The 10,106-nt window shown below is 53.5% G+C and overlaps 1 long non-coding RNA gene across 4 annotated transcripts; it reads left to right on the top strand.

Annotated features, from left to right (window-relative positions):
• Positions 1-6: 6 nt before the first annotated feature.
• Positions 7-9,746, top strand: LOC120583725 (uncharacterized). 4 transcript variants are annotated; one of them, XR_005647860.1, is made up of 6 exons: positions 7-476; positions 2,514-2,646; positions 4,286-4,535; positions 5,667-5,898; positions 6,040-6,456; positions 7,684-9,746. It is a non-coding gene; the product is annotated as an uncharacterized LOC120583725 (long non-coding RNA). The 4 variants fall into 4 exon arrangements; XR_005647858.1 differs by having other exon boundaries at positions 7-185; positions 5,667-6,456; XR_005647859.1 differs by having other exon boundaries at positions 4,286-4,519; positions 5,667-6,456.
• Positions 9,747-10,106: the final 360 nt, after the last annotated feature.

Below are 10,106 nucleotides of genomic sequence, written 5' to 3'. Positions count from 1 at the left end.
CCCCCTGCCCCATAATAAAGTTCTAATCCCCCGTTAAATGTGGCGGCCGCAGCCCAGGCCTCCGCTCCAGCTCGAGGAACGGGACTCGCTCAACAGGGATGCTGCTCGTTGAGGCCCAGCGCTGGGCCCTCAGGCTGGCACAGGAGGAGACCTGCCCGCCCAGAGCTGCCGTTTGAACGGGGAAGGTAATGACAGCGGTCATGGTGCTTCGATCCCAGATGTGGCCCGGAGGCATTTTTCAGATGAGATTAGCAGGAAGCCAGCCGGCTGCGTTGAAGGGGGTTGTGACCGCCGCCGCCGCCGTGCGTGTCGGCCTCGGCCTGGGAGACGAAGTCTCAAGAGAAGAAAAAGGAGGTTTCCTGGACAGGGACTCCTGCCGTCACGCGAGGTCTTCCCCGACCTCCAGCTGCGTCCTGCAGGGTCACGTGAGCCCGTCCTTCGCCTGGAACTCCCTCTGTGTTCACGCAGTAGTACGTGTACGTACGTGTGCGTGTGCTGAACACACACCTGTATACCTGTACGAGGGTGCGCGCATGCAGTTTATAGGGAAGTGTGTGTGTGTGCTGTGCACGTGTTATGTGTACCTGCTGCATAGTCCACGTTTACGCACGTCCACGTACTTATAAAGAGGCATGTGTGTATGTACATGCGTGTGTACACACTTGCGCATCCCGTGGACTCTCGCGGGCCTCACTAACACGGTCACGTGACTATGACGGTTGAGCATGGGCTCTGTGCCAGAAAGGGAGCCAGCCGCTTGTCCTTTCAGTATCTCCCTTTAAGTGTCACAGCTTCCCAGGAGGGTGGGTGATGCTGCTGTTCCCCAGGGACGTGCCTGGGGGTCACAGAGGTTTGGCCTGCTCCTGGGCCTGGGGGAGTTCTGACAGCCGCTCGCATGCTCCCGTGTGACTCTCACAGGCAGTGCTGCGGGCCAGGGACCAGATGCGGCCCCTTCCACTTTTCGAAATCCCAGCCAAGGCCGACTGACTTCAGGACAGCAGTTATTGTGGGGTGGGGGTGGGCCTACATGGGGACATTGGCACGCGGGAGTGCAAGGACGGTCTGGGCGGTCCTAGAGAGGGGTCCCTGCTCTGTCCCTGCTCATCACCCCCTTCCCAGCCTGGGAAACCCAAAGCCGCCTTCAACCAGGGAGGTGAGCAGTCCCGCGGTCTCTCGGGAGCTATTCTAAGCTTTCACCCCACAGGACATGGCAGCAGCCGGAGCCGGAGGCGCAGGACACTTCCTCTCGCCCTCCCTCCCACCACCATTTCTCTGCCCATCCACATGCCTTCTCCTTCCCTTCCACCTCCATCTCCCTCCCTCCCCCCCCGTCTATCTCCCCCCATCCCCCGTTACTTTCTGCAGAGAGACCCCCAGGTTCCCTCAGACCCTGACTCAGGCAGCCAGCCAGAGTGGCTCACAGCAGCTGCTCCTGCTTTCTGACTTCTCCCACACCCACCCCCCACCTCCCATTTGAGGGGAAGGGTGGCCACCCTTCCCCGTCTGGACCTCGGGCAGAGTGGACTTGGCCTCTACACAGCTGCCACGCAGGAGGATCAGCAACACAGAAAGTGCTGGAACAGTGCCTGGGCAGGAGAAGTTTTATTTGCCGTCACTCTTGCTGGTGGAATTGTTAGTATGGTTAGGGAGAGTGACCGTCCCGGTGTGCCCGGGAGTGGCCCAGTCTTAGGATTGGCAGTCCAGGCAAACCAGGGTGGCCAGTCACATCGTATAGCGTTGACCCTGTGCTTGCTCTCCCATCCCCCATGCAGCTTGAAAGGAGATCCGCCCCCTCCTTTCTTCCTTCACTGTTGCCCTTCACTCATTCATCCACTCACCCCTTTGTTTAGCTCCTTTCTTCACCAAGCATTTATTAAGCACTTACTACACGGCGGACATTCCTCCGGGTCCTGGGGACATAAGAGCAGAGAGAGCGGGGGAGGATCCCTGCCTGACAGGCCCTCCTATGCTAGGGCTGGAGCAGACAAGTAACCAATAGGATGCAGTTATTGTTCGGGGAGATGTCACAGGGACTTCTGCAGCAGGAGAGGAGTGGGAGGAGGGGCACGGTTGCAAAAGGGGCTGACCGCCCAGGGCCCTGCTGGTGGCTTCCCAGGTGACCCCGCTCCCCAGGGGATGACAGGCCATGTCTGGAGACATCTGTGGTTGTCATGACTATGGGTGCTTCTGGCATGAGTCGGTGAGGTTGGGGAGGCTGCTCAGCCCCCACAGTGCCCAGGACGGCCCCCCCACAGAGAAGGTCTGGCCTCACCGTCCCCAGTGCCGAGGGGGGACCCTACACTAATGTTCTTCTGACCTGTTGGTTCCTGCAGAGTCCTGTGAGGGCGGGGACTCTCCCGGTCACTCTGCAGCCTGAGATGACCTGGACTGGGGCAGCGGGGCGGGGCTGAGACAAGGTTTGGGTTGGAAATGACAGATGCGGTGCCGAGCTGGGACTCGGGGGCTGGGGCCCAGTTGTGGTGGCCTCTACTTCTTCCCGTACCTCTTCCCAGAGATTTTATCTTGTCACTGTCACGGCCTCTATTGTGGATTGAGTTCCCCAGCGACGCCAAGAACGAGGACTTGCGTACAGGTTGCTGATCTGAGCGATGCAGACTACAGCACCGCATGGCGGCGGCGAGACAGGTAAGAGAAGGCTGCGGAAAGGCTGATGCTCACACCAGCTGCCACTGGGTGCCGCTGGGGCTTTACCATCAGAGTACCTTGAAATGAGCCCGCCGAGGGGTGACAGAGCTGGGGCACTTCTACACCAACTCCTATCGGTTGTTGGTGGAAGGCTGGGTGTACGTATGAGTTCCCAGCCACTTCTGGCCTGCACGGTTCCAGGCGTGTCCTCAGGCACGAGATGCAGGTGCTGGCTGTCGGGCTCTAGGAGTGCTCATGTCCAAGAGAAAAGGTCAGGACCCTGGGCGCTTCGGAGTCGGTCCCTAACCGACCTGGCTCATCCTTCCTGTGGTTCCAGATACCCCACAGGTGTCCCCCTCCCCGCAACGCCTTGGTCTTCAAAGCTCCTGCTCACGACCCAGGTGTGGGGCAGGCAGCAGTCCTTTGTTATCTGCTCGTAAGATGAAAAGAAGCCCCAGCAAGTTCAAGTGACAGAAATACGCTGTTACCTTTGTTTATTGAGCTTTACCAAAAAGTAGCAAAGCTTGAACAGCGTGTTCTTTGCCTGTGCCCAGTTCCACTGATTTGTAACTGTTTTACTGTGATACATTTGTTGCAACTAAGGAACCAATCTCCAGTCGTGATTATTAACTGAAGTCCGGACCTCATTTGAATATTATTAGTTTATTCCAAACATCCTTTTTACGTCCGGTTCTCTTCTGAGCTGTGACAGTTTCTCAAACTTTCCTGGGTTGGCTATTTTGTCCCTCGATCTGTTTACGTGGTCTTCGTTTTTCTGGTATTTTTCTTAATGCTTCGTCTGGGATTACTGGGTTTGGAGAGGAAGACCCAAACAGATAAAATGCCATTCTCATCGGATCCCATCGGGGCCCATGCCATCGAAGGACTGGGAACTGACGATGTTATCTTTTAAAGCATGGTGGACAGTCCCCTCCCCTAAAGAGCCAAAATTAAAGAGGCCGACCACGTCGAGTGTCGGTCAGCCTGAGGAGCCACTGGAACCCCCGTGTGTTGCCGGTGGAAATGCAAATCTGAGCAGTTCCCTCGTGAGGGTACGCCCAAGGAAATAAGTGTCCACGTCCCCACCGAAAGACGTGGCACTAGAATGTTCACAGCGGCTTTATTCACGGTAGTCGGCAACTGGAAACGATTTTCATGCCCTTCCAGAGGAGAATGAGTGAATAAACTGTGGTACAGTCATAGCAAGTCACACAAAGGGACACTACGCAGCCTGGAAAAGGAGGAGCCTGCTGCCACACGCACCAGCTTGCATGACTCTCAGAGTGGTTGGGTGAAGGCAGTCAAACAACCAAGAAGACTTCCTTTATAACTCCACGAGCACGACATCCAACACCAGGAAAAACTAATAAATGGCCTTAAAGTCAGAGGTCATCTCCAGGGGGTGCCGACTGGGAAGGGGCTTATGGGACTCCTGGGAGGGGCTGGGTACGTTCTGAATTGTGGTCTGAGTGGCAGCAACTTGCAGCGAGACAGATACAATTTATTAAGCTAGTCACTTGAAATTAGTGCACTGGCGTCCTTTTGTACGTATGTCATCCCTCAGCTACTCTGGAGAACAGTCTGGTGGTTCCTCAAAAGGGTAAATAGTTATCCTGTGACCTGCTGATTCCACTCCTAGGTGTCTATCCAAAAGAACCGAAAACGGACTCACATACTTGTACACAAGTGTTTACAGAAGAATCACTCGCAATGCTCAAAAGGCAGAAACCCGCAGATTCCATCAACAGACGAATAGATTGACACAAGTGGTCCCTCGAGACAATGTGATACTCTTCAGCCTCAAAAAGGAAGGACGTTCTGACACCTGCTACAGTGTGGATGGACCTTGCCATACGACATGATGCTCAGTGAAGTAAGAAATAAACCAGGTACTGTATGAAACTACTCACACGAGGTCCCTAGAGGAGTCAGACCCACAGAGACAGCACGCAGAGTGGTGGGGGTGGGGAGTTAGTGTTCAATGGGGACTGTCAGTTTGGGATGATGAGAAAATCCAGATGGGGGCTTTGGGGGGACACAAAATACATGTGCTTAATGCCGCTGAATCATAATGGTGAAAATGGAAAACTTATACATATTTTGCCGTGATTTAAAGAAATGACGGTAGCACGTAGAGTCCCACTGACTGGCTCTGCAGACAAGGGCGGGCTTCGACTGCAGAATTCTAGAATGCTACAAGTCCTCTTGCTGTATTCCCGTTGCCTCCTTTGCTTTGTCCTGGGGTCGGCGAGCTCATTCTTGGCAGGACTGGAGGCACGGATGCCTCAGCAGGGAGGGAGAGTTACAAATCTATGCCAAGTTTAAGGTCATCTGGCAGACGTAACTCTGGGAAGGTATCCCCGTGGGGAAAGATGAACACTGTAATGAAGGAAAAGCGGGGTGTAGCCGGGGGTGTGGAAGCAGCTCTCAGTTGGATGTAGGTGTGTGTCTGTATGTACAGAAGACACACTTGTACCTAAGTAGGCCTTTCCTGACCCCCAAGGACGCGGTACGGCGCTGGGTGCTGGAAGTGGGGGCCGTCGCCAGCCCCAGCCATGCCAGTCCTTGCCGTAGGACTGTGCTTGTCCACACCCCTTGCCATGTGCGTTCGCGAGGTAGGCTCATCAGCGCACATATCCCTGCCCCTCTAACCCTGCAGTTGAAACAACCGTCGTTCAACTGGCTCCTTATTCTGTAAGTCAGTGATTTGGACTGGGCCCAGGGGGCACTCACATTTCTGGGGTCTTTTAGTGGGTGGGCTGTGGGCATCTCCACTGTAAACTCCCCCTCCTTCCATCCTGTTCTCTTCAGAAGGAAGTCACTGCCCGGCCCACACCTAGGGGGTAGAAGTCATGCTCCTTCTTGACGGCCAAGGACTCATGTAAATTATTGTGACCGTTTCTGCCTGGGAGATCTGTCTGTTCTCCCATTTAGTAATCATTTGTTTGTAGCAATACAGCGTCACGGACATTTTGGTTAGCTTTTGGGTTATAATCCGATACTGCTTCATCTTGTCGCAGATGTCGTTCCAGCCTTGGGCATGAGAGCTCTTTTAGTTGCTTTCTCTGTCCCTGTGATACATTCTCGTCATTGTGGATCTCTCAGCACTTACCGCCGGGTGCTACAGGCCTCCCCAGGCTCCAGGCACACCTCCTGCCTGGGACTAGAATCGGCCATTTCTCCACGGAGCTCTGGTGCCTTTTGTCAGAGAATGGTTAGAAACCAAGCCCAGACGCTGGGTGTTGTGGACTGGTAAGTGTTCCACATCATGGGACGGACATGTGATGCGCATCTGCACAAATGGCTGCTGTTGGGTAACGTTAAAGATGCTGGCACGTATTAAGGACACATTGGTCTCTAGAATCATAGACCCGGAATCTTTGCTGTTCTCAGGCCTGTCACATGGTGAGAAGGCACCATCTCGCTCTCTCGCCTGGAGGGTCTGGAGCCTGTAGGTCACTGACCCAGAGAAGCAGCCTGAATTCCCAGCCCAGGTGCGGAACTTCAAATAGAGAGCGTCCAGAACAGCGCTCCACTTGGCGGTTTCTGGGGAGGCAGAAGCCTGCGCCGGCGTCTCAGCCCCAGCTTGATGCCAGCCTGTCCACTCGCGGCTCTGCCTACCTTTGAACCCATCAAACTATGTTTCGTGTAATTATTACCTAAACTCTACCTCCCAGTCCTATAATCTCTGTCTCATTTTACTTTTTGGTGAGACGCCTCAATTTCCTCCATTGCTTGGTCTCCCTTGCTACAGCGAGTTCATAAACCCAACTTCCTGGGACCACAGTCGTGTCCCTTCGGGTCCGTTAGGTAAGCATTACCAGTGGGGGGTGGGGGATGGTGGGGAGGGGGCTGTTTCTCAAACCCAGAGGGAGAAGTTGGAAGTAGCTGCTGTGGATCCCAGGTCTCTGGACTCAGTTTTCCCATGCGATATTGAACAAGCCAGTATTTTTGCGTTCGGAAAACAGGTTCATTTTGTCTGACGAACTCCTGGTGGATGTCGTGAGAATCAGGAGAGAGAAATGAGGCTCGTTTTGACTGTCCTCTTCACGGGTGGGAAGAGGGCAGGGTCTTGGGGGAGGACGGGAGCAGGTAGGGCCAGACCCAAATGTGCACGATTTAGTCCCCATGGATTTAGTCCCCGTGCAGGGACAAATCTCGTTAGTTCTCCTGCCCTTTGCGCTTTTCCTCCCTGTGACCTGTCTGCAGTGGCGGGTCCTCAGACTGGGGTCGCCAGATTTAGCAAATGAATACGCCAGATTCCCAGTTAGAGTTTGAATTTCAGGTAAACAATTTCTTTTAGTGTAAGTAGGTCTCAAATAGTGAGGGGCGGTACCTATGCTAAACAAAATTCACCATTTATCTGAAATTCGGATTTAACTGGGCAGTCTTGTATTTTAGGTAGCATTTCCACCAAGAAATCCAAACACCCGCCAAACCCATGGCAGTCTTTTGGGGAAAGAGCCCCAGGCACCGCCCGCGCCCCGTGGCCCTATTGTTAGGTGACTCTGTCACGTGACCCTGGTTCCTGGACAAGGATCGGCTCCCTTACCAAAGTGGCCAGCCGTAGTTTGAGGGAGCAGCCTGTCAGGTGGCCCAGAGCCCTGGCCAGTACAGGTATTGGCCGGTTACTTAGTGGCCCAATCCGAGCCCCGCTCTGGGGGGATGTGGAAGGTGGGACTCCCAGGTAGAAATACAAGTGGGTTCCAATCCCGTTCTGCTGCCTTGGTGATTGTGATTTGGAGGAGCTCTCAACCTCTGATTTTTATGAGGCACCACAGACAAGGCTCGTAGTAAATGCCCGGTAAGTACGCCCGCTGCCGTCGTCGAGGGCACCACCATTAAGGCCTTTGCCCACCCTTCTCCCCATGAGTCTGGGCCCGCAGGGACCGTCAGGGCCCCACATTACGGTTGGGGAAAGCGAGGCCCAGGGTCGTGCTTTCGGGTCGAGTTCCTAGTGCAGTGGGGACTAGCAGGGCCCTCCAGGCTCCTTAGTCACCTCCCTTGGTGGCTCAGCTTACGCCACCGTCTTGACAGGAGTTGCCAGCCTTTCCACACCCTCCCTGCAGACCTGGTGCCTGTGGTTACCAGGACCACAGGTGATGCAAGATGACGTGTCCGTTGCTGGGCCCTCCTCCCCAGCCACCAGGGGCCTGAGGCAGGCTGCCTGGTGTCTCTGGGGCTGGCGGTGCCCAGTTGCTCACCCTGGCACCAAGCGTAGCCTTGGGACCCTGCCCTTCAGCAGCAGAAGCAGAAGGCGTTTCTCTGATTCTGAGCCAGATGGCTCGTGCTCTGCCACCGACCTGAGAGGCCAGGGCAAGCCTCCTCCCTGCCTGAGACCCAGCTTCCTCGTCTGCCACAGGGGCACCTTAGCAGTCACCTTACGCACGTGCGTTCATTGAACAAACATTGTTGATAAAACCAAGTGGGGAGAACAGATAACGTTGGAACACCCACGTTGCTGGGACTGTAAATTCTTACAACACTTTGGAAAACTGTTTGGCGTCAACTATTAAAACCAGCATACACTTGCCCCAGGACCCAGGAATTCCAGTTCCGGATACGTAGCCAAGAGAAACGACAGCACTAGTCCACCAAAAAATACGCATGAGAACATACACGATACAGAGAAATTACACATCATCAGAGCGAGAGCTTTTTGTGCTTCAAAGACCATCATGGAGAAAATGAAAAGACAACCCACATAATTGGAGAAAACATTTGCACGTCAGATAATCTGGTAGAGGACATCTGTCTAGAATATGTGAAAAACTCGTAATAATGATCCCAATTTAAAAAGAGGATACAAGTCTGAATAGACGTTTCTCCAAAGGAGATGCCCAGATGCGCAACGAGCTCCTGAAAAGACTCTCAGCAGAACTAGCCATCAGGGAAGCACAAATGGCAACCACAGCGAGATGGCGCTTCGTACCCACCGTGATGGCTAGGATCAAAAACACGTAACGTCGAGTGTCGGAGAGGACGTGCAGAAATTGGAATTACACGTTGCTGATGGGAATGTGAAACGGTGCAGCTGCGCTGAAAATAGTCTGGAAGTTCCTCAAAAGGTTAGACATAGAGTTACCGCATGTTTGGAAAAATGAAAATAGATGTCCAGACAAACACTTGTACGTGAATGTTCACAGCAGCATTCTTCATAATTGCCAAAAAGTGGAAACATCCCGAATACCCATCATCGAGAGATGAATGGACACACACAATGAATGGTCCGTCCACGCGGGGCGGTGTCACTTGGCCACGAAAAGGGGGGAGGCGCTGACACTCGCCACGGCGTGGACGGACCCTGAACACACGACACTCCTGAGAGACGCTGGACACACAAGACCACACGGTGTGAGATTCCACTGATGTTACACGTCCAGAACAGGCGCATCCACAGACAGGAAGCGAATCGGTGGATGTCAGGGGCTGGGGAGGGGACGGGGTTTTTTTATGGTTTAGTTTTTGGTTTCGGATGGTGAAACTTCTCGAATTAGGTGGTAGTGATGGTTGCATAAGTGTGACTATACTAAGAACCATGGAGTTGGACTTTGAAAAGGGTGAATTTTATGGTATGTAAATTATACCTCATGAAATAATAGAACAGAAACTAGATCTATGTTGCTGTCTGCCCCCTGACTCCTGACACCGGCTCCAAAACCCCTGTAATTTCCTACACGACAAGAGCACTAGCAGCATCTGTTCTGATATTCGGTGTCTCCCCCTGGGTCCTGACACCGGGCTCTTAAATCCCTGGGGATTTCCTGGGTGACAGATGTGTCTTTTGTTTATTGAGGTGACTCCGGGTGGGGTCCTGGGTAGGGGCTGGTCCAGAACAAGCCCTGGTTAGAAGCTGGACCTTTCAGCCCCACCCCAACCCTCCAGGGAGGGAGGAGGAGCTGGAGACTGAATTAATCATCGATCGCACCAACTTGTGGTGAAGCTTCCATCAAGATCCCCGAGGTGACATCTGGTGTCAGAAGTGGTATGAGCGTGACAACTGTGAGAGAGAAGGAGACACACACAGGAAGAGAAGCGAGTTTTTTCTTAGACGTATCTCAACGGTCATTATTAAAAACGGGTGGGGAGGCACAATGGCACTTGGCGGTTCTCATTTTATTCTTTCGTGTCCTTGACATCTGCCTATGTCAGCACACCTTGTCAGGTGAGATTGAATTCTTCCGACCTGAGGAAGAGTCCATTCTGCCCCACAGATGTGCACGCGTGCGTGTGTGTGTGTGTGTGTGTGTGTGTGGCCCTGATTTACTCTGACAAATGAAATGATGGCAGATGCTCAAAAGCTGCATCTGTTACTGGGCTGGCCCTACGGACATGAGCACAGCCTCGCAGGACCAGCAGAGTGCTGAAGCCGGCCCGCGCTGGCTCATCGTTAAATACTCAGGAATTTTGTGACCTGATTTTTAAACACAGCCAGTACTAAAAATTAAATTACATAAATG

Source organism: Pteropus medius, unplaced genomic scaffold (genome assembly GCF_902729225.1).
Source record: "Pteropus medius unplaced genomic scaffold, Ma_sr-lr_union100, whole genome shotgun sequence".
Taxonomy (NCBI): Eukaryota; Metazoa; Chordata; class Mammalia; order Chiroptera; family Pteropodidae; genus Pteropus; species Pteropus medius.
Note: the sequence above shows the minus strand (reverse complement) of the source record. Positions and strands in the feature narration are given on the sequence as shown.